This window comes from Rhincodon typus, chromosome 12 (genome assembly GCF_021869965.1).
Source record: "Rhincodon typus isolate 14 chromosome 12, sRhiTyp1.1, whole genome shotgun sequence".
In the NCBI taxonomy this organism is placed as follows: domain Eukaryota; kingdom Metazoa; phylum Chordata; class Chondrichthyes; order Orectolobiformes; family Rhincodontidae; genus Rhincodon; species Rhincodon typus.
In genome coordinates this window covers 50,470,429-50,491,532 of record NC_063343.1, presented here as the reverse complement: position 1 = coordinate 50,491,532, position 21,104 = coordinate 50,470,429, and the positions used below count along the sequence as shown (strand labels likewise).

The 21,104-nt window shown below is 39.9% G+C and overlaps 2 long non-coding RNA genes across 3 annotated transcripts; one reads left to right on the top strand and one right to left on the bottom strand.

Annotated features, from left to right (window-relative positions):
- Positions 1 to 72: 72 nt before the first annotated feature.
- Positions 73 to 9,502, bottom strand: LOC125484565. Its single transcript, XR_007263408.1, has 3 exons — positions 9,386 to 9,502; positions 8,952 to 9,036; positions 73 to 1,203 (listed from the first exon to the last, which is right to left on the bottom strand). It is a non-coding gene; the product is annotated as an uncharacterized LOC125484565 (long non-coding RNA).
- Positions 9,503 to 9,712: 210 nt separating this feature from the next.
- Positions 9,713 to 14,441, top strand: LOC125484564. Of its 2 annotated transcripts, XR_007263407.1 has the most exons (4): positions 9,723 to 9,828; positions 13,118 to 13,186; positions 13,687 to 13,803; positions 13,918 to 14,441. It is a non-coding gene; the product is annotated as an uncharacterized LOC125484564 (long non-coding RNA). The 2 variants fall into 2 exon arrangements; XR_007263406.1 differs by lacking the exon at positions 13,118 to 13,186 and having other exon boundaries at positions 9,713 to 9,828.
- Positions 14,442 to 21,104: the final 6,663 nt, after the last annotated feature.

The window sequence follows — 21,104 nt, the reverse complement described above, 5'->3', positions numbered from 1 at the left end:
CTGCTCCTATGATGCTGCTTGGCCTGCTGTGTTCATCCAGCCCTGCACCTTGTTGTCTTACATTGAAAAAGATGTAGGTGCACTCATTTCATTTTTATGTACTTTGTTTATATTTCTGTTGAGCTATTCTGATAATAATTGCCTTTTATAAACCATTGTGACACTTGCCAATTGGATTATATCTCTCTTAATGCTCCTCCATTTCTTAATCATTAATTACAGAGTTTTATTTTGTACTGCTGTCAGACTAATTGGTCTATAGTTATCTGGATCTCCCTGCTTCCTTTTTTTAAATAAAGGAAGTACATTTTTCATTCTCAAGCTCTTTCTTTTCTACTAAATCCCTAAATACTTCCCCTAGTGGTGTTGTTAGCTCATCCTTGGTTTCCACAATTCAAGCTTCACAAATTGCGACTAAATCAGGACATTTTGAGCTGGTTTCAATGCTATCTGGAAGTATTAAAAAGTACAGCTGTTTGAGTACAGCACAAAATACTTATGTGCATTTATGCAATATGTTGTGGTAGATCAAGACTATGTTTTTGTAGTATTTCTAGATTCTGTGACAGAAATGGTCAACTGATTTTTGCCACATGTAGAGTTCAGAAATAGCACAATCATGGTTCAGGAATACAGAAAAGTGAAAGTGTCTTGGCAATGCAGTTAATTCTGTGTTACTGATTCTTGTTCACTTTAGTCATGCAACCCATGGTGGTTTTATTGAGCACCACTTCAGAGCGGTGGGCGCTTCTCCCTGCAGCTTGTTGAGCTCCTCATAGTTGCACACGGCTAGCTGTGGATGTCTGGGGATGATGCAGGTTGTCTTGTTGTCCTGACTCACATTGCTGGCAAATTTGAGGATTTCAAATCATTAGATACCTGAGCCAGACAGACTGGCACGCCAGTGCCCATACATTCATAGTTGCCCTTTCTCAGGAGGCTGTGAATAATGGCTCACTGAGAATTGCAGGCCATCCCAAGACGACCAAGATTTCGCCTTTCAGCAAGCTTTTCAACTCATCTTTCCTCTTCCAGATATGTCCACTACCCACAAGCTCTTCAGTTTGGTAACCTCTTATGGAATTGGTACATGTGAGTTCCAAAAGTTGTGAAGTTATGAAGGTAGATCAGGATAACTCAATGGGATTTCAGGATGATGGCAAGGATTCCATAGGCAGTCATTTACTAAGTGGAACAATTCGTCTATGTAGAAAATAACAAAATTGAACTATGAATCAACATTTAAGGATCTGGTAAATATATGAACGCTTAACATAAAATCAGTGCAAGTTATAAACAGAGATTAGCCCATTCTTTTTAACCTAATCAAACTTTGTCTGCTTTCTTGTTGGATCATACTTGCCATCATCTTAAACAAAATTACACACTTTGATTAAAAGCAAACCCTTGTGTGATTATTTAGGAATTGTGCCAAACATACGACATGTTTCGTTCTAACCACCACATTCCCTTCAGACACAACTTCAATCAACTTTAACAAGTCAACAATGTGCTGTACATATAAAACAACCCTCAAGGAGGTCAGTAAACAGAACACACTAATTGCAGTATATCTATTGAATACCATCTACTTAGTGAAAACAGTGAATTTCACATACAGTCCAAAGGGAATTTGAGAGGCGTCAGCCTTCCTGCTCCTCTGATGCTGCTTGGCCTGCTGTGTTCATCCAGCTCTACACCTTGTTATCTCAGATTCTCCAGCATCTGCAGTTCCTACTATCTCTTGAGAGTGTAGTGCTTGGCTTAACATCTAAGGCATGTAGTGAGCTGTTCCAGAAAAACGCATTTCTGTTTATGGTTGCCATTGGGTAAATATTCCTTTTGTTCCGGATATTGAGGTCAATCTTGTATTGAACATGATATATGCAGGCTTCACACTGTGCTCATGGTTCATAATTACTTTTCAGTTACTTAAAAAGATATGCTAAGGGCACAGTGAATGTTGAAGGATTCCGAATGAGGCTGACCAGATCAAATTTGATGAGGGGGCCTGAACACAGAATAGATCTCTTATTTACATATGTCAGGGACTCAAGCATGTGTTAGGTGGTTGCCAGGGAGGTTTGAAAGATAAAGTCAAAATACTATGGGGTAGCAGTATTCTGAAGAAGGGTCACATCGGACTTAAAATATTAAGTGTTTACCTCTCCACAGATGCTACCAGACCTGCTGAGGCTTCCAACATTTTCTCTTCTCTACTTGTAAATTGTTTAAACCTAGTTACAACTTGGATCTTGCTTTGATGCAGAGAACACTAGTCCAAAATACAAAGCAGTATGCAAGGAACTAGTAGAGGTGACAATGCGCTAAATATTTATGCAATGCTATATCAACTATGTCAATTCCCCCAAAGCAGGCAATACCATTGGCTTACACCTATGCAACCTAAGAGGACTTTTCCATTAATAATGACAATGAAACCAACAAATGCTTCTCAGCCATCAGCTGGTGGCGCTTCTGCCAGGGGGATTTGACATAATCTATGTAACATTACTTTGAATCTGTGCCACATGAACAAATATTTAGTCCAATATGTGCATACAGTGATGGAGAATAGATGGAAAATAAAAATACTAATGGACTATGTTGAAGAATATTTTTCATCTCAGAAGAATGTTATGAAAGACTCCTGTTTAATATGACAGAAATATTAAGCTGAAGGAGAAAATATTGATTTATTTGTAATGGATTTTGAAAACAAGTTGTCTCAGATACAAATCTCTTATATACAGTTTCATTGAACATAGAAGAGAAGGCATACAAAAAAAAACCCATCTGGTTGAAGCCAGATTAATAGGGAAAAGTCTAGACAGTTGATATTTACACAAACAGCAACAGCCAGGAAACCATAGTTACAAGACTTCTGTGAAACTAATTGTATTCTAAAAAATGTGAACACAGTAAAGAATTAAAATTCAGATCAAGCTAGTCAACTTGAAACTATTGGCACAAAAAAGTGGGACAGTGCTTTCTGAATCCAACTAAAATTACACAGCTGCAGAAGGTGTTTTGAAAGCATAATATAAAAAAGATGCATGGTTCTATGAAGGTAATCCTTAGGAGTTGTAACTGACAGATAAGATGATAAAGGTGACCTAATAACTGTGTGCATGGGATTCAACCTCCCAAAGTCATAACCAACAGAAATAGGATCTTCGCTTAAATTGAGAAATTAGAATCATGAAAAACAGTAGGTAGTCTGATTCTAGACATGTGATATGAAATATTCATACTTTCCAGATGAAGTTATTCCTCAAAGGCTGCTACATCCTTAATCTTGCCAGTTTGAGAAAACATCTTGTGCTAAAGATGAAAAAACCTTTAAGGAACTGCAAAATTCAGGGGAGAGCAGGAAATGTCATGTTCCAGCCTAATATCGCAGCACAGATCACCAATTATGGGTCTTTGTTGACAGTCAATATATTCAGAAGCAAAACGTACAAAAGACAAATAAAATCAAACTCTGAATTTTGGTGAACATTAGGACAAATATGAAAAGAGAAAACCCTGGAAACACTCAGTCGGTCAAGCTGCATCATTTTTTTTCAGGTCAATAACTTGTCATCAGAACTGGAATAAGTTAGAAATACAATAGCTAAGAAAAGGGAGATGGTAAGCAATAATGAAAGGCAAGGTTTGTGATATGGTGGAAGTAAGAGTGATTAAATGACAATAAAGGCCTAAGTCCAGAACATAGACAGAAGGTTGTAGAGTTCCTAATTGAAAGGTAAAATGCAGTTTCTCATACTTCCATCAAGCTTCATTGAAATGTTCGAGACCAAGGACAGAGAAGTAATTGTTAGAGTGGAAGAAAGAGCTAAAATGGCAAGTAAACAGATACTCAAGGTCATGTTTACAGACTGCATAGAAGTACGTGGCAAAATGATCACTCAATCTGTAATGAACACAGGAGGTAAAATTGAAAGTACAAAGAATGCACACTTCCACCTGCAAAATATGTTTGGTGTCCCGGATGGTGAAACGTGAGGAGGCAAAAGGACAGGTTTCATATCTTCTGTGCTTGCATATAAAGGCTTTTTTTGAAAGGGTAGTGGGCATTTGAAGAACTGACCAGAGTGTTTGGGGTGAGTATGTTCCTTTGAAATAAATGGAATCATTGTGACAGACTCACAGTACATTGGTTACTTTTAACTTAACATCCAGTGTTGGTTTTGCAGCTCCTTTTTATTAGCTTAAAAATATTCCACTTCAAGTCCACCTATTTTCTCGAATCCGATCTAATTCATCACGTATGCTAAATATCTACTGACTTGTGGCAGCCCAGCATTATGAGGGCTGAAAGTGCCATCCAGATCAGGAGGGTGTCTTAAAGAGGAAAAAGGATTTTAGAAAACTAGGTTGCTGTGCATGAGTTGCAGACCCTTCAATAGTGATGTACAGGACCTGAAGGAAAGTAGATTGATTTTAAGATTCAAAATATAAAGCAAACAGAGCCATTTTGACACAGATGTTCCCTGAATGCATCAGGGAGTTGTCACAGCCCAACAGGCAACTTGATGTAACTCATCGGGTTATGGCTGATGCAATATTAGTCAGACTTGCAGTAAATTAAGCCCTTTAAGTTAAAACATGCGAGGGAGTCACTGGTGGAAGATCCCAGTGCAGCCAACAGCACAGGAAATTGTGGGAGGGAGCATGAGTCTTCAAAAGTGTTTTAAAACGACATTGCAGGACCTTTTCAGTTTTACCACCAATGAACCTGGTCAGAAGCTGTACAGTTCTCCTCGTTGGCAAGTGATATTCCATTATTTCATAAGATCCCAATTTGCATGAAAATAGGACATATCACTGGAAATCGGCAAGCAACTTGGCCATCCCATGGTAGAACTCTGGACAATTGTTAAGTAGAATACAAATTCTTTAAAAAGTGGAACTGGATAATTGCTTGAAAAAAGGAAATATTAAAAGATGTTTAAGCAAGCAAATGTGTAATTAGACTAAGTGGCTCATATGGAGAAAAACAGTGACACAGACTTGAGGATCAAACAGGCTGTTTCTGTGCAGTGGTATTCACAATTCAAACTAATACAGTTATGACAGTAAGAAACAATGATACTCAGATGGTTTCCTCCTGTAAATACAGACCATAAGAGGTACAAATATCATGGTTTTAATGCTGTGGACATGGGATGCCCGAATAGAAATGTATTGGAAGCAGAAAGCATTGCAGTTTTTAAAAGGAGGATATAAATAAATACATAAAGAAAATTAAAAGAAACAAGAGCATTGTTCCCCATTATTTTAGCATTCCTGTTAGCATATTGTTTGCTAACTATGGGCTACAGATGTTTCTTGTTCAGCCAGGGATTTTCCCAGCTAGATGAAAAGAAGGTAAGAGACGCCTGATCTCTCTTTCAGGGAAGACTAATGAGAAAAGGACAAGAGAATCAGAATTGCTGTTTTGGGAATCAACACGGGTATCATAGGCTGACTAGCCATCTTCTGTGCTTTACTAATTTTTAAAAATTCATTCATGAGGTGAGGGCATCGCTGGCTACAGCAGCATTTATTGCCCATCCTTAATTGCCCAGAAGGCAGTTAAGAGTCATCCACATTGCTGTCACATTTAGGCCAGCTGAGATAAGGATGGCAGTTTCCTTCCCTAAAGGACATTAGAGAACCAGATAGGTTTTTCCAACAATCGACAATGGATTCACAGTCATCATTAGATTCTTAATTCCAGATATACTTATTGAATTCAAATTCCACCATCTGCCATGGCGGGATTCGAACCCAGGTCCCCAGAATGTTATCTGGGGATCTGGATTAACAGTCCAGTGTTAACACTGCTAGGTTATTGTCTCCCTTCCTTTGCCAAGCATGGCTTTGGTTGGTGGACATGTAAAATAGGCAGAGTGGCTAGCCCACCATCTTCACACCTACACCAACTTTACTTCAGGTTCTGTACATCACCATCGAAGGTTCTGCAACTCATGCACAGCAACCTAGTTTTCTAAAATCTTTTCCCCTTTAAGGCACCCTCCTGATCTGCATGGCACTTTCAGCCCGCATAATGCTGGGCTGCCACACCTCATCCCCATAAAGCAAAGGGGATATGGGCCTTGAAATCAGAGTTTGCACTGAATTAAGCTTGTTAAAAGCTTACCTGTCTTTGATAATACACTGCACATGCTCAACTATGGCTAGCATGGGCAACCTGTTTTCATAAAAGGTTTTTGAATCATGAGAAGAGCTTTTTATGCTGTTTGAGTGCCCTTTACTCATCAGGACATCCCTCCCACCCCTGAAGATAGTAGCTCACTTCCTTCCTAATCACCTGCTCTCCAAAACACACATTCCAACTCCTCTTCCGCACCCCATATCCTTTGTAAGATTGCCAACTCCTTCCCACCCAATATCCCAGATGAAACTCACTGAAGGATCATCCTTAGCTGTCTATGGTACTGTCTGTAGTCCTAGCACTATCCACTACGGAGACACCAACCACTCAGGTCAGCTGGCAACACCAGACAGCTGGACCTTCACTTCAGTGAGGGATGGATCAAAGTCTCATTCCACCTGTGCTCTTACTGCCACGTGGACCCTTCATCTCGTTTCTGATCAACTTTTTTTTTTTTTTTTTAAAAAATTGTCTTGATTCATTTGACAAAATGTCATACTGGCTTGCTAAACAGATCATGCATTAACCCTTGCATGTCTGGATCTTCTGATCATATAAGAAGATTGGATGGACGGTTTGTGGTTAATGATGGCCTGAAATCTCAAGTAGGCCACCTTTTCTTTGCTGCACTTCTTTGGAGCTGTTTGTGCAAGAAGTGCAGGCCATGGCCAACTATTTCTAGTTTTGCCAAGCTTGAATGAACTTTAAGTAACAGCTGCAGTGTATGAGAGCTGTCACCATGACCTGTATGCTATTTTCTGTTCCTGCTGATTCAGGAAGGAGATGTGTATAATTAATATGAACCTTGGCTTTATCATATGGACTCAGTTGCATAACATTGTTAAATTACCCAATTCCACAGGACTCAAAGGAAGAAATAGCTAGAGAGAGAGAGAGAGAGAGAGAGAGAGAGAGAGAGAGAGAGAGAGATTTCAAAAATTCTTAGAATTATCATTTTTAAAATGGCACAATACAGATTCATTGAGTGTAGTATCAACTCAACTTGGTTACATTGTATCCCATTATTTAGCCTGTTAGCTTATCAGGTGAAGACTATTGGCTACAGATATTGTTGTGGGGTTTCTGGTGCTGGCATTCACAGGAAGAGGTGTGAAGAATCCCCAGGTGTGCCACTTGCTGTATGTCTGGTTCCTTGATCAGGCCCTGACCACCCATGCCCACCACCTCCTGCCCTGAGAATGGCCTATCAGGCAGATTGCATGGCAATAAGCTCACTTGAAACTGGGTAAATTCCAGTGTGGTGATTTGAAGCTCTTAGTGTCAAGCAGCACAGAAGCAGACTTTGCTCCAACCAGTCCATGCCAAACACAATCCCAAACTAGACTAGGCCCCCTACATTCTCCTGGCCCATATCCCTCCAAACCTCTCACGTTCACATATTTACCAAAGTGTCTTTTAAAAATTGTAACTGTGCCCACATTCACCACTTCCTCAGAAGTTAACACCACATATGAACTACCCTTGTAAAAAACAAAAATCTGGTTAACAACTTGCAATTTGATGGCTTAGTGCAATATTTTATCTTCTAATTGCAAATTGTTTCACAAACTTTAAGAATACCCAATTGTGTAACAGTAACTGTGTTGCCTTGTTACATCAGAAAGCTTTTCCAAAAAAAAACCAAGTAGGTTAATTAAACTTGACCTCCTTTTGTTGAGAATGTGCTGAAAATTTCTCAGTATGTCACACTTTACCAAATGTTTGTTCAATTTAAAGACCTTTAGTAAAACAATCCCAATGGCAAATGTTACAAATACAGGCCAATGGTTCCCAGGTGTGCCACTTTATCCTTTCTAAATAGTGCAGTTATATTAGTTGCTGCATAATTTGATAAAAGCTTTAGAATGCTAATTTCCCAGTCTCTTGAGGCCCATGTCAATGAATGTGGAGCAGGAAAAAGCACAGTAGGTCAGACAGCATCAGAGGATCGGAAAGTCAACATTTCAGGTCAAAACCCTTTGTCAGGGATGGGGAGGGGAGACTGGAAATAGAGGGAGGGTGGGCAGATGGAGATAGGTGGATGCAGGTATGGGATTAGTGTGTTTGGTCAGTGGGAAGGGTGGAGTAGATAGGGGAGTCCCAGTAGTTGCAAACACATACAAATTAAGAGAATAAGCACAATATTCAGCCCTTTGAGCTTGTTCTGTCCTCTAACATTAGAGTTAATCTGCTTTTTGAATGTTCTGTTTCCACTGACCAGAACGTTTTGACTCCCTTTCTATCTATCTGCCTTCAAAATATTAAATGCATCAACCATCTGGAGGCAGAGAATACTGAAGTTGCACAATCCTCTAAGAGGATAAAAAAATAAAAGTGCAACCTCTAATTCTGTACTTCAATAAGGGCAAAGACCCTTTTCAAGCCCACTTTGTAAAAACAAACTATTCAGGATCTTATACACTTGAATCAAATCCCTCTTCACTAAGCTCCAGCAAAATCAAGATGGGTCCCAAATTTTCTTCATAAGACAACCTGCTCATTCCAGGTTTCAACCTCATTAACCTCCAAATCATTTCCAACATATTTACATCATTACATAGACAAAGGAAACAAAAACTAAACTTAGTATTCAAGACGTGGTCTCAATGCTCAAATAAGTGAGACAAAAACAACTTAAGTTTTAAGGCAAAGTTCCCCCTGATAAAAGGCAGCTTTCCATTCACCTTAATTGAATGTTGTACCTTCATACTAACCTTTTGGGATTTCTGCACTAGAACACATTTATCATGCTACACCTCAAAATTCTGCAGTTGTTCTCAAGTAATACCTTGCTTATGTGAGTAACTTAATATGTAGCCACATTATATTCTGTTTGCCATTCAATCTGTTGGTCTTCAAGTTTCCCATGTCCTCTGCAAAGGAATTTTTCTACTGTTACAACAGGGAATGGTCAAACCCATCTAATCATTAAACTAAAACACAAGCCCCAATCTGCTATGATGGGATTAGAAGTTCCCCTTCTCATAATTATCTCCAAAACACCCAGAAGAGATCATTTTCCCCCTCAGTCCATTAGAAAGATGGTTTAAAAAAAAAAAAATTCTTAAATTTCCTTTTACAAGTAAGAAACAAGCTATTTATTTAACCCAACAATGAATAAGTTAACAAAATTACAAGCAAACAATTTCCCCTTATACTACTAACTACTCTTTAACAGGTCTAAATTATATGGAATGCTGTTTAAATAAAGGCAAGACTCACTAATATAAACCTAATTAATAAGAGGCAATAAATTGTAACTTAATCTCTCCAAGTTCACAGAGACTGTCTTCTGGAATTTTCTGTCATCTCTATTCTCTTCACAAACACCTTTCTTTTGTTAATTCTGCAATAATATCTCCTGCAAGGACTTTGAGCTAAAATACTATGGTACCTTTGATTTAATTAGATGCACTTTCTCTGCAAGCTGAATTGTATTAACTCTGACCAATGACAGGTAGCTCTCTCCAATTCTTCAAATGCCCTTGTCTTATATACCCATAATGACATAATCAAATTCTTATAGTGTGATTGGTTTCTGGTTGTCAACACCATCAGATTTAAATTCAGGTGGCTGTTTCTAGGTGCTTTGCTTAAATTGGCTGAATTCAAACTCGTTGCCACAGCTTCCAAACAAGACTGATGTTTTGCCTGCCACCTGTAAGGTATTTTTTCTTTTTAATATATTTGTTTCACTTATTGATGCTATCTGTGCTGGCAACTTCAGCTATTGCTCACGGACATAGAACATTTTAAAAAATTTCTAAGTACAGACAAAGCACAAATCTCTTAAAGGAACCACATATTTTAGCTTCCTGCCTTCCACCTCACAGTTACTCTACCCAACTTCGTAGCATTATCTACGTGTCATGTGCAAAGTAAGATGCCAGGCCTTCATACCCCGTCATTGATATAAATTCTCAAAAGCTGAAGACTAGCACAGACACATGTACGATTCCACTTATCATGTCCTGCTAATCAAAAAAGACTCATTTATGCATTCTCTTCGTTTTCCGTCAGTCAGGCAATCTTCTATCCAAGTTCATGAGTTAGCACCGGTACCATGAGTTCCGATTTTGTGCAATAACCTTTTATGTGGCACCTTGTCTACAGGTTCCCCTTGATGTGCTTGTTACTCTTATTGTTCCTAGCTCCTCATTCTGCCTAAGCAGAATAATTTTCCTTATTCTACCTATGCTGTTGGTGCCTATGTGGGCAAAAGCAACTGGCTCCTTCTCCAAATTCTTGCCTAGCCCTGTCACAGAGTTGGCAACATAATCATCTAGACTCATATCCTTCACTGTACAGAATAGCTTCTATCCTCCTCATTATGCTGTCCCTTATTACCACTACGTTCATTACCGCTCACTCTATCTGAATGGCCTTCTATATCATGGTGTTATGGTCATCTAGCTCAACAAAACGTGGCCCTCACTCTCATCCAAAACAGCAGAATGAACCTCAAACCTATTGCTTAATCCAAAGGTTGAAGCTCCTGGAGTCTTGCTATCTGCATCTCCTCGCTTTCCTCCCTTGCAGCCACACCATCCTTTCCATGACCATTGTTGAAGTAAGTTTTAATGTATAATGGTGGAAGGGCAAGTGTCATTATATGTAGAGAAGGGTGTGGTGCTAAAGGCCTCAGCAGTTCTGAAATTAACCCTGTTGTGAGCTCAGCACCTGCCATGTGGAGAAGTTGAGTACATCCATACATTGATTTATATCATAACTAAACCAACTGGTGTAAAAATAAGCCGTTCTTCTAGATGATATCGTTCTTCACGGTTCAAGACAGCTGTCGCTGACAAGCTACCAGATATATTGCCAGCTGAATAAATTTCGCAATTCAAAATTCACATCCTTAAACTTAAAAAAAAAAAATTGGAGAAAAGTATTACGGATGGAGTCACTTTCTGAAACATGCAAATTTTCACAGTTTTTTCTCTAATTATCTCTTGAAAATAGAATAACCAGCTCTTGAATGATCATGATGTGCTTCCAATCATGAATTTAATCTAAACCAGGATGGATTATTAAGGTTGGTTGAAGCAGCCTGCAGCAACTGAGTTTTCAAGAAAACTTTAGGAATATGCAGACAGATGCCTCGTAGTCACACACCTGCGGGGTCTTTCAGCAATTCTGCTTGGATGTCTCATAAATATTTTGATTCAGCAAGACAATGGTTTTTTTTTTTTTAAAAGTGCAATCTTTCAATGCAAAGCAAAACTATCTTGCAGTATTGTTATTGTGATATGATGCAGAGTGATGCCAGCAGTGTGGATTCAATACCTGCACCACTGAGGTTACCGTGAAAGATTATACTTCTCAACCTCTCCCCTTGACTACAGTGTGGTGACCCTCGTGTTAAACCACCACCAGTAGTCTCTCTCTAATGGTCTGGTAGGACTATGTTGACTTTACCTTTATCACTCAATTATTTGATCATTAGAGCAAAGGCAGAAGGACTTTTTTTTACATTGTAGCCTCCCTTGCTCTTCCTGTTCCTCCATTTTCTATCTTGCAGCAGACTGCTTCAAATCATGGTACTTGCTCAGTGATTCAAGCAGTAGAACTCTTCTGGTAAGACATCAAATGTGCGCTGCCTGATGTTTCTTGTGTCAGTATGACTCTCATGGTAGGCATGCTGTGTGCATATGTGCAGGTTCTTGCTGGCTTTTCAGCCAGATTGATTACAGCTAAGATGCTATTGCTAACATTGTCTGAGCTTGGAGCTTGTGAGGTCCCTCCTAAGGCCCTTGTGGCAATATGTGGGGGTCTGACTAAGGGGCAATAAATAATTAGGCAGTGAAAGCTCTTTGAGAGACATCATCACTTCTATGTTCTCATTCACCATCATTTTTCTTGTGGCCTAACAGACCTACGTTAGGACAGGTGAATAATTCTTTGCAGCAGATCAGTAGGGCAATGAACACCCATGTCTAAGATATCAGTCATTTTTTTTTTCATAGAATCACTACAGTGTGGAAACAGGCCCTTTGGCCTAACAAGTCTGCACCGACCCTCACAGCATCCCACCCAGACCTATCCCACTATAACCTGCCTAATCTACACATCTCAGTACACTACAGGCAATTTACCACGGCCAATCCACCTAGCCTGCACATCTTTGGACTGTGTGAGGAAACCGAAGAAGCCGGAGGAAACCCACGCAGACACGGGGACAATGTACAAACTCCACACAGACAGTTACCCAAGGCTGGAATCGAACACAGGTCCCTGGTGCTGTGAGGCAGCAGTGGAAACCACTGAGCCACAGTGCCAGCTGTGCCACCTTATATTGGAGGTGGCTTTCATGGTCTGCAATCCACTGGGTTTGTTCATGCAAACCTTTTTCTTTCTGGTTGGAAAATACCAGGGAATGTTAATAAGATTATTAGGTTTGTGGCCCTAACATTGTGTACAAATTCTGGAGGGCGATTTGAACCCAGAGCTTCTGGCTCAGAGCAGGTCTACTCAACCCAATGGTGAATGCCTCACATGATTAATGCATTTGGTGCTCCATGCAGCTGATCAATGTTTTCAATGTATGAAGTTATCACCATAAAGACCTTCAATATTGTGCTATTTCAGCAGAAAACCTCATGATAGAACTTGCACAATGCAGCTGGAACACCAAAGTGATGTACAAAGCAATCAATTTTTCTGAACTTCTAAATTTTGTCATGTCTGTCCGTAGTTCCTCCCAACTAAAATGTCAAAGTCTTTCATCAGATCAATAAATAATGAGTATGAATGACTGTTCTGCTTTTGACATTGCTGAAGCTAATCTGTTCACTGTACCACAGCTTTACAGAAGTTACGTAGACTCTCCAGTAGAAGATCCTATCAGAAATATAGTGTTACGTGGTTTAACTGGGTTCTTTCATGTATTTTCCCAGTAATGCATGGGGGAAATCCTCAATGGTTGTTGCAATTTCCCTTCCTTTTGTACAGGTGGATATTGATGCATGTTTGACTTTCTGAAGATGGACACCCAGGTTCCACATTATCTGGAACATGTTGGTGAGTTTGTCAGTGAATATTGTTCCTGCTGTCTTGTACGTTTTACCTAGTACTGCATCTGACCCTGGTAACTAGCCACTTGACAGCAGACTGACTTTTTCCAATATCCCAGCTATGTTAGGGAGATCAGCAACATGTTGACTTCAGTTTGGCCAAGCAGCCAACCACCTCATCATTCTTTGTTGAGGGCCCATTCCGAGCATCGTTAGCAAATTCTTCACCTCTCTCCAGAATTTCAGCAATGTTTCTGATTAGTGTAATCCCATCAGGCATGAAGAGAGGAGAACATCCAGAAGCCTATTGACATTAGATTATTTTCAGACCATATTTGGTGTCATTCTGTCTGATTATGATTGTGTTTCTTTTGCCTTTTTGCTTAGCCACCAATCCCATATCTCTCTGACCCTTGAATGGATGTTTTAACATGTTTAAGGAAGGCTTCTTTTTATGAATTGATTGTTTTAGTATGTTCTAAGGAGATGGTACTTCTCATCCAACAGAGTCTGAATCTGCTCATTATGTTCATTGAACCAACTGCTGCTTAAGGATTTTAGTTCCTAGATATTCTAGGGTAAACCAGATCTCTGAAGATCCAATCAACATACATGCCATGAGAGGTAAGTTAATACCATTTTACTAACAATTTAGATCTTTATAGAACTTTAGCCTCACACTCTATTTTGAGTATTGGGATATTTACTTCTTGATCTAACATTATGATTCTTGTTTAGGGATTTCGATTGAATGACCATGTAAAGACTAGGTTTCAGATGCATCCTGTTGTGTTGGACTGAGTATTGACCTTTGACAAGACACAGACATTTAGTTTGTTAACACTGTTTGGGAGCCGGGCTGCAGTCTTGAATTACATTCCACTTTGGTCTCCCAGCGTACATCACAATGAAATCCAATGATCAGCAAACAAGAGAATGGAACAATTGGATAAGTGAGACTTGAAAAAGACTCAATAAAATGACAGTGTCATGTTACACTTGTTAGTTATGCCTAAACGAAGTCTGTTTCACTGGCTGCATGCAATTATTACTCATGATCGCTATTGTTAAAATCTGATAACCACATTGCTTCATATCTTTCATCTGTATCGTTACATTTCTTGATAGGTCATTGTTTTAATCATATCCTGATAGTATGATTTCAGCTCCATTTCTTTAACAGCTAGCTGTTATAATTAGAATCATTAGAACTTTAATGATTTAACTTCCAAATTCAGACTGTTGGGAGATTTTATTTTTTACACGAGTTCATTTATTAAAATAATGACAAAAAATCTATTTTATTGATCTAAAACCAAGCTTTACAAATCATGGGGGTGAAATTCTATTTTGGTAGGGTCATGGCGTCGTCACTAATAAGTTGGCTGCCCTTTATACACTCTACCCTATTTCCTTTGAATTGAAGTATATGAATTGAAAAATTGGATAGAGCATGTAATGAGCTGTCAATTTGATCACGCTTGTCTTGTGTCTCAATGATATTGACCTTCATCCCCATGATTTATAAAGCTGCTGATAATTAAAAATAAATGTATTCCTGCATTCCTTGATGTTGTGGTATAAAAGCCTAGAATCAACTGTTGGGCATATTAGCACCTGATTTGTAAAAGTATTCAGAATGTTCTGCATTGTCCCTAAATTCGGTTTAGCTGTTAGACTGAAGGGTAATGAATCTCTTAAAATGGCTTATCAGCAACTCTTTGCAAAGTAGCAAAAGAGCTAGTATAGATATTTTTAATCAACCAGTTATGACAAAACTCTGGAGCAGATGAGGAATTGAACACAGACCTTCTGGCCCAGAGATAGGAATTTTACCACTGTACCACAAGACCTGTTAAATTTGAGTTTGTAAACACAGGTAAAACCATGTTCATTAACTTGTGAAAATGGATTTGAATATTCTGAAAAAGAACAAGGGACAGTGAAATTGAAGAGTTACAAATTTCAGAGGAAATCACCAAGAATGGAATTGGGAAATCCAGTAGATCAGAATATTGTACTTCTATCAATAAATCCTAATGAACATAGATGGGAAAATTTGGATCTCATTGTGTTCATTTAGCATTTGGACAACACCTGAAAGGACAAACACTAAATATACAGTAGCTGATCTGTGTAAGTATGTTGATTTCCCAGTTGGAAATTGATGACTTTCAAGAGTCCAGGGCAATAAAGTAACATTGAGTTTTGGACGTATTGAATAAACTAATCAAGGTGCAAATGGCAGTTTTAGGACATTCAGTCAAGGTCCTGGTTAATTGTCTGAAGTCTTTACTTCTGCACATTCTACCCAGTTATCAAATCTTAAGCAATTTAGTCCTTGGAATGTCACTGGTAAAGATATAAACTTTGTCTCTGTAGAGTGCTCAACAAAAGTACTGAGATCTTCTGTCGACTTCATCCTTTCCTGACCAGCATATAACCCATCGCCCTGCAATATCCAAAATTGTAAAATGCTGCAGATGTTAGAAATCTGAAAAAAAAAAGTTGAAATATCACATAGGCAAAATCTATGGAGAATGAAACACAAGGACACAAGAATTTAGAGCAGGAGTGGGTGATCAATCAATGTTTTTAAAAATTCCATGCTTCCAGTTCCCTCATTTCCTTCATCTGTTCTGATCATGCAATCCTCTACAGCACCATTTCTGAGGTCCCTTCTTCCTTCCTTAGTCAAGGATTCCATCCACCCCATCTCTCAACCAATGTTGTTGGCAAGGCCCTCAACACTGTTCATTCCACATCCCAGAGTCTGCCGTAAGATAACACAGTATGGAGCTGGAGGAACACAGCAGGCCAGGCAGCATCGGAAGAGCAGGAAAACTGACATTTCGGGTCGGGACCGTTCTTCAGAAATGGAGGAGGGGGAAGGGGGCTCTGAAATAAATAGAGACAGGAAGGTTGGGGCTGGGCAAGGTAGGTGGGATGGTGATGGATGAGTACAGGTAGGCAGTGGTGGGGATTGGTCACTTAGGTGGGAGAGAAGATGGACAGGTCAAGGAGGCGGGGATGAGAGGGAGGGTTGGTCATGGGATGAAGTCGGGGAGGTGGGGAGATTTTGAAGCTAGTAAAATCCACATTGAGACCATTGGGTTGTAAGCTCCCAAGGTGGATTATGAGGTGCTGCCCCTCCAGTTTCCAGGTGGCATCGTTATGACACTGGAAGAGTCATCCAGAGAGTGGGAGGGGGAGTTGAAGTGGTTCACAACTGGAAGGTGTTGTCTTTTGTCGCGAACCAAGTGCAGGTGCTCTACAAAGTAGTCTCCGAGCATCTGCTTGGTCTCACCGATGTAGAGGAGGCCACATCGGGAACAGCGGATGCAATAGACCACATTAGCGGATGTGCAAGTGAACATCTGTCTGATGTGGAAGGTTTTTTTGGGACCTGGGATGGAGGTGAGGGGTGAGGCGTAGGGGCAGGTGTAGCACTTCCTGCGGTTGCAGGGAAAGGTGCTAGGGGTGGTGGGATTAGTGGGGAGTGTGGAGCGGACGACGAAGTCGAAAAGACAGTGGCCCCTTTGGAAGGCAGATAGGGGTGGGGAGGGAAATATATCCTTCATTGTGGAGTCAGATTGCAGGTGGCGGAGAATGATGCATTGAATCCGGAGGTTAGTGGGGTGATACCTGAGGACAAGGGGGGATTCTGTCTTTGTTTTTATTGCAGGGAAGGGGTGTGAGGGCAGAGATGTGGGAAACGCAAGAGATGCGGTCGAGAGGTTCTTGACCACTGAAAGGGGGAAGTTGCGGTCCTTGAAACACAAGGGCATCTGGGATATTTGGGCGTGGAATGCCTCATCTTGGGAGCAGATGCGGCGGAGGTGGAGGAATTGGGAGTAGGGGATCGCATTCTTGCAGGAAGTGGCTGAGAGGAGGTCTAGTCTAGGTAGTATCCAGACTCTGCCCTGACCCCTTTCCCTTCTTCTCCAAATCATTATAAGATCTTCTTGTCCTCACCTTCCACCCCACCAGCCTTCCTGCCACCTTCAATCTGGTGCCACTTCCAAGTACATCATTGCCCTCCTTTTCAATTTCTGAGGAGACTGTTCCCTCAGTGTTGTCCAGCTCCGCTCTTCAGTCACCCTTAACACCCCATTTTCTCCCCACAGTACCATTCTGAGATTTAATTGCAGATCACCTCCAATCAGTGTGTCAGCAATTTTTAAACATTCATTCAAGGGATGTGGATGTCATTGGCTGGGCCAGCATTTACTGCCATCCCTAGTTCCCCTTGAGTATATGGTGGTGAGCTGCTTTCTTGAACCACTGCAGTCCATTTGGCGTAGGTACACTCACAATGCTGTGATGGAGGGATTGCAGGATATTGACCCAGCAACAATGAACAAACTGTGATATATTTCTAAGTCAATATGCTGAATGATTTGGAGGAGAACTTGCAGTTGGTGGTATTCCTATGTATCTGCTGCTCCTTGTCCTTCACAAAGGAAGTGATTGTAGGCTTGAAAGCTGCTGTCTAAGGATCTTTGGAGAATATGTGCAGTGCATTTCCTGATGGTACACACTGCTGCTCATGTGTATCACTGGTGGAGGGAGTGAACGTTTGTAGATGTGGTGCCAATCAAGTGGGTCTGCTTTGCCCTGGATGGTGTCAAGCTTGAGTGTTGTTGGAACTGCACTCATCTTGGAAGTAACGAGAATTCCAATACATTCCTGACTTATGCTTTGTAGATAGTGGGCAGACTTTGAGCAGTCAGAGGTCATTGCAAAAGCCTTAGACTTTGTCTTGAAAACACTATATTTATTTGGCTGGTCCAGTTCAGATTCTGGTCAGTGGTTAACCTCAAGATGTTGATAATGGGGGATTCAATCATGGCAATGCCATTGAATTTCAAGTGTCGATTGTTGGGTCCTGTCTTATTGGAGATGGCCATTGTCTGGCATTTGTGTGGCATCAATGTCACTTGCTACTTTTCAGCTCAAGCCTGGATAGCATTTAAGTGGCACTGTGTTTGAACATGGACTGCTTCAGTACCTGAGAAGTCCCAAAAGGTGCTGATTATTATATAATCATCAACAAACATCTCCAATTGAGCAGAGATGACTGACCTCTAACACTCACAACCATCTTTCTGTGTGTCAGGTATGACTCCCACCAGAGGAAAGTTTTCCTCTTGATACTTGTTACCACACTTGGTCAAATGCAGTTTTGACATCAACTAATGTTCCCTTGAATTTTTCAGCCTGCTGTGCAGATCTCCGAGGTATTCGCACGGTAGCAGCTTCCAGAAGCAGACTTCCTGCTGCAGCATGATGAACGGTGTGTATGGAGCTTCCCAGTGGCTGCATTTCTGCCTGGTCACTCAGGTTAGTGAGAAGCTTGATGTCAAGGACAGTTACTATCATATCCCGAGGTAAGATGATCCAGAGCTTTCGGTGGCTGTTTCTTTAATTTTATCTTGTTCTCAGGTTTTCTTAACCTATTGAACTGTTCCACTGAAGTTTAGCATAAGCTGGACAGCATGTCAACTTTCAAAAAGCCACTTTACAGTCTTCTAGACTTAACATTGAGTTCAACAATTCCAAAGTATGACCCATTTCTATTTACTCTTTCAGTTTTTGTCTTACTTTTTTCTTTCAGTCAGCAGCATACCTCCTGTCAGAACATCGTTTGTTTCTTTGTTTTTCTGTTCCATCCCCATTCCCTTTGTCCCTGGAGAACTAGCTGTTATTCAAACTCTCTTGTTTCTTTAACTATATTTCTTACCTTCCTTTTGTCTTTGTCTCACTCACTTTTAGTTCAAAATTATCGCATCTCTAACATTTCCACATCTGAATAAAGGTCACTGGCCTGAAATAGGTTCCTATCTGCATTGACTCTCTGCTTCACCTACTGTGTATGTCCAGCATTTTCTGCTGTTATCTACCTCCTCCGATCCTATGAACTTACCTGTTGATGAGATCAGCATCAGAATCAGATGAATAAGGCCTTGATTGAATATAATTTACAGTGTGCCACCTACAAACAAAAGAGGCTAATTTTAGGAAGGGTCACGGGACCCGAAACATTAACTCTGTTCTCTCCTCCACAGATGCTGCCAGACCTGCTGAGCTTTTCCAGCAACTTTGTTTTTGTTCCTGATTTACAGCATCCGCAGTTCTTTTGGTTTTTACTTAGGCTAATTTTAAGGTGGCCTTTGGCAGACAGATATGCATTTTCAGGGTAACATCCATTCCTGCCCTACTCAAATCCACAATATTGTCTATTTCAGTACACGTTGCTACTTCACTAAAACTGTCTTGTTGCAAACATGGAGAGTTAAAAGCTTTTAGATAAATTGATTGATTAAAGTGCCTATATTAGCTACCAAAACTTTCCATGGTGGACATAAAAGGATTATTAAGAACCAATGGGCTGATGTTACTGCATCAAGTTAGTTGTACATTGTGTGGAGTTCAGGAATTTACAAGAATGCAAACCTGAAATGTTATTAGTTTATAATTATTTAAGATGTTATGAAATGGTCTCCCTGGTATACAAATTATTCTAATCTTGCTGGATCTGATTTTCAGTTGAGTTATTTGTGTCATAGTTAGAGTCAGTCAGCTGCAACTCTTGCTAAAATATTTTTCTTGTCTCTTTGACGTTTTCTCTTTAAGTTGTGGAAATATTGCTATTTTACTTGTAATTATTCAGATTATCACAAACATTTACAATATAATTTAGTGTGACCGCTTTGTTTTACTTTGGTCTTTGTCACATTGTCCTTGCTTTAATTGTTAATCCACAACATCTAAACTTTAGATGTATGAATTTCTGCCTCTACCAGTAGTTCAGTTGCACATGAAAAGATTCCTGACACTTAAAAGATCAGAGAATTCCCCTGATGCTCTGGTCAATATGCCTCCCTGAAACAGATACCATAAAAGAATGAAATGATCTTTTATATAATTAGCTTTATTGGCATGGTGACTAACTGAAAGCAGATATTAAACTTGAGAAAGCACTTTGATTTGGATAACAATTCAAATTGGTCTCATTTTGCTTTTTTTTGGCTTTCTTCTGTAGTTTTTTTAGAGGCTTCAGACATTCACAGTCTTCAATGGCACTTCTGTCTGCTGTCTTCAAATGAATGAATCATCTTATACAAATCAATTCCTTTTATTTCCTGACCTTTCCAGTGCTCTTCTGTGGTTCAGTTTATAATCCCTTGTTACATTTTACAATCTCCGCAAAATCATCTCCTTCATTGAATACTCTCAAACTTATTCAAAACAGTTTCTCTGATTACTATTCAAGGTGAGTTAGTGAAACTTGACTCTGAACCTAATCATTTGGTTGCTTCGATTTGCAGTTCTAACAAAATAGAATTATTATACTTGGAAAGATTGCAATAAATATATGCAGTCCACCTCCAGTTCCATCACATCCCTGACAACTAGCACTCTGATCCATTCTGATTGTCTGGACACTAAACCATTTGGTAGAAAATAGGTTCCATTTGCAAGTTGTTACTTGTAATATGGGGCATGCTGTCTATCTGTCCATACCTAAAGTGCTTTAAAGTGTTTTACCTTATGCCATAAAACTTCATCAAATCCAGAGGTAATGTTGAGAAGTTGGTAAAACAAACAAGGGCAGGACTTACACAGTTAATGGTAAGGCACTGGGAAGTGTTGTCAAACAGAGAGACCTAGAGGTTCCGGTACGTCATTCTTTGAAAGTTATACCACAAGTATACAGGGTGGTAAAGAAGGCATTTAGTATGCTTGCTAACATTTTCAGATCATGGAGGTGTAGAAGTTGAGATGTTCAGGACGTTGAAGAGGCCACTTCTCAGGTACCATGTGCAGTTCTGGTTGCCCATCTATGGCAAGGATATTATTCCACTGGGGAGGGTGCAGAAAAGATTTATGATGATGTTACTGGGACTGGTGAGTTCGAATTA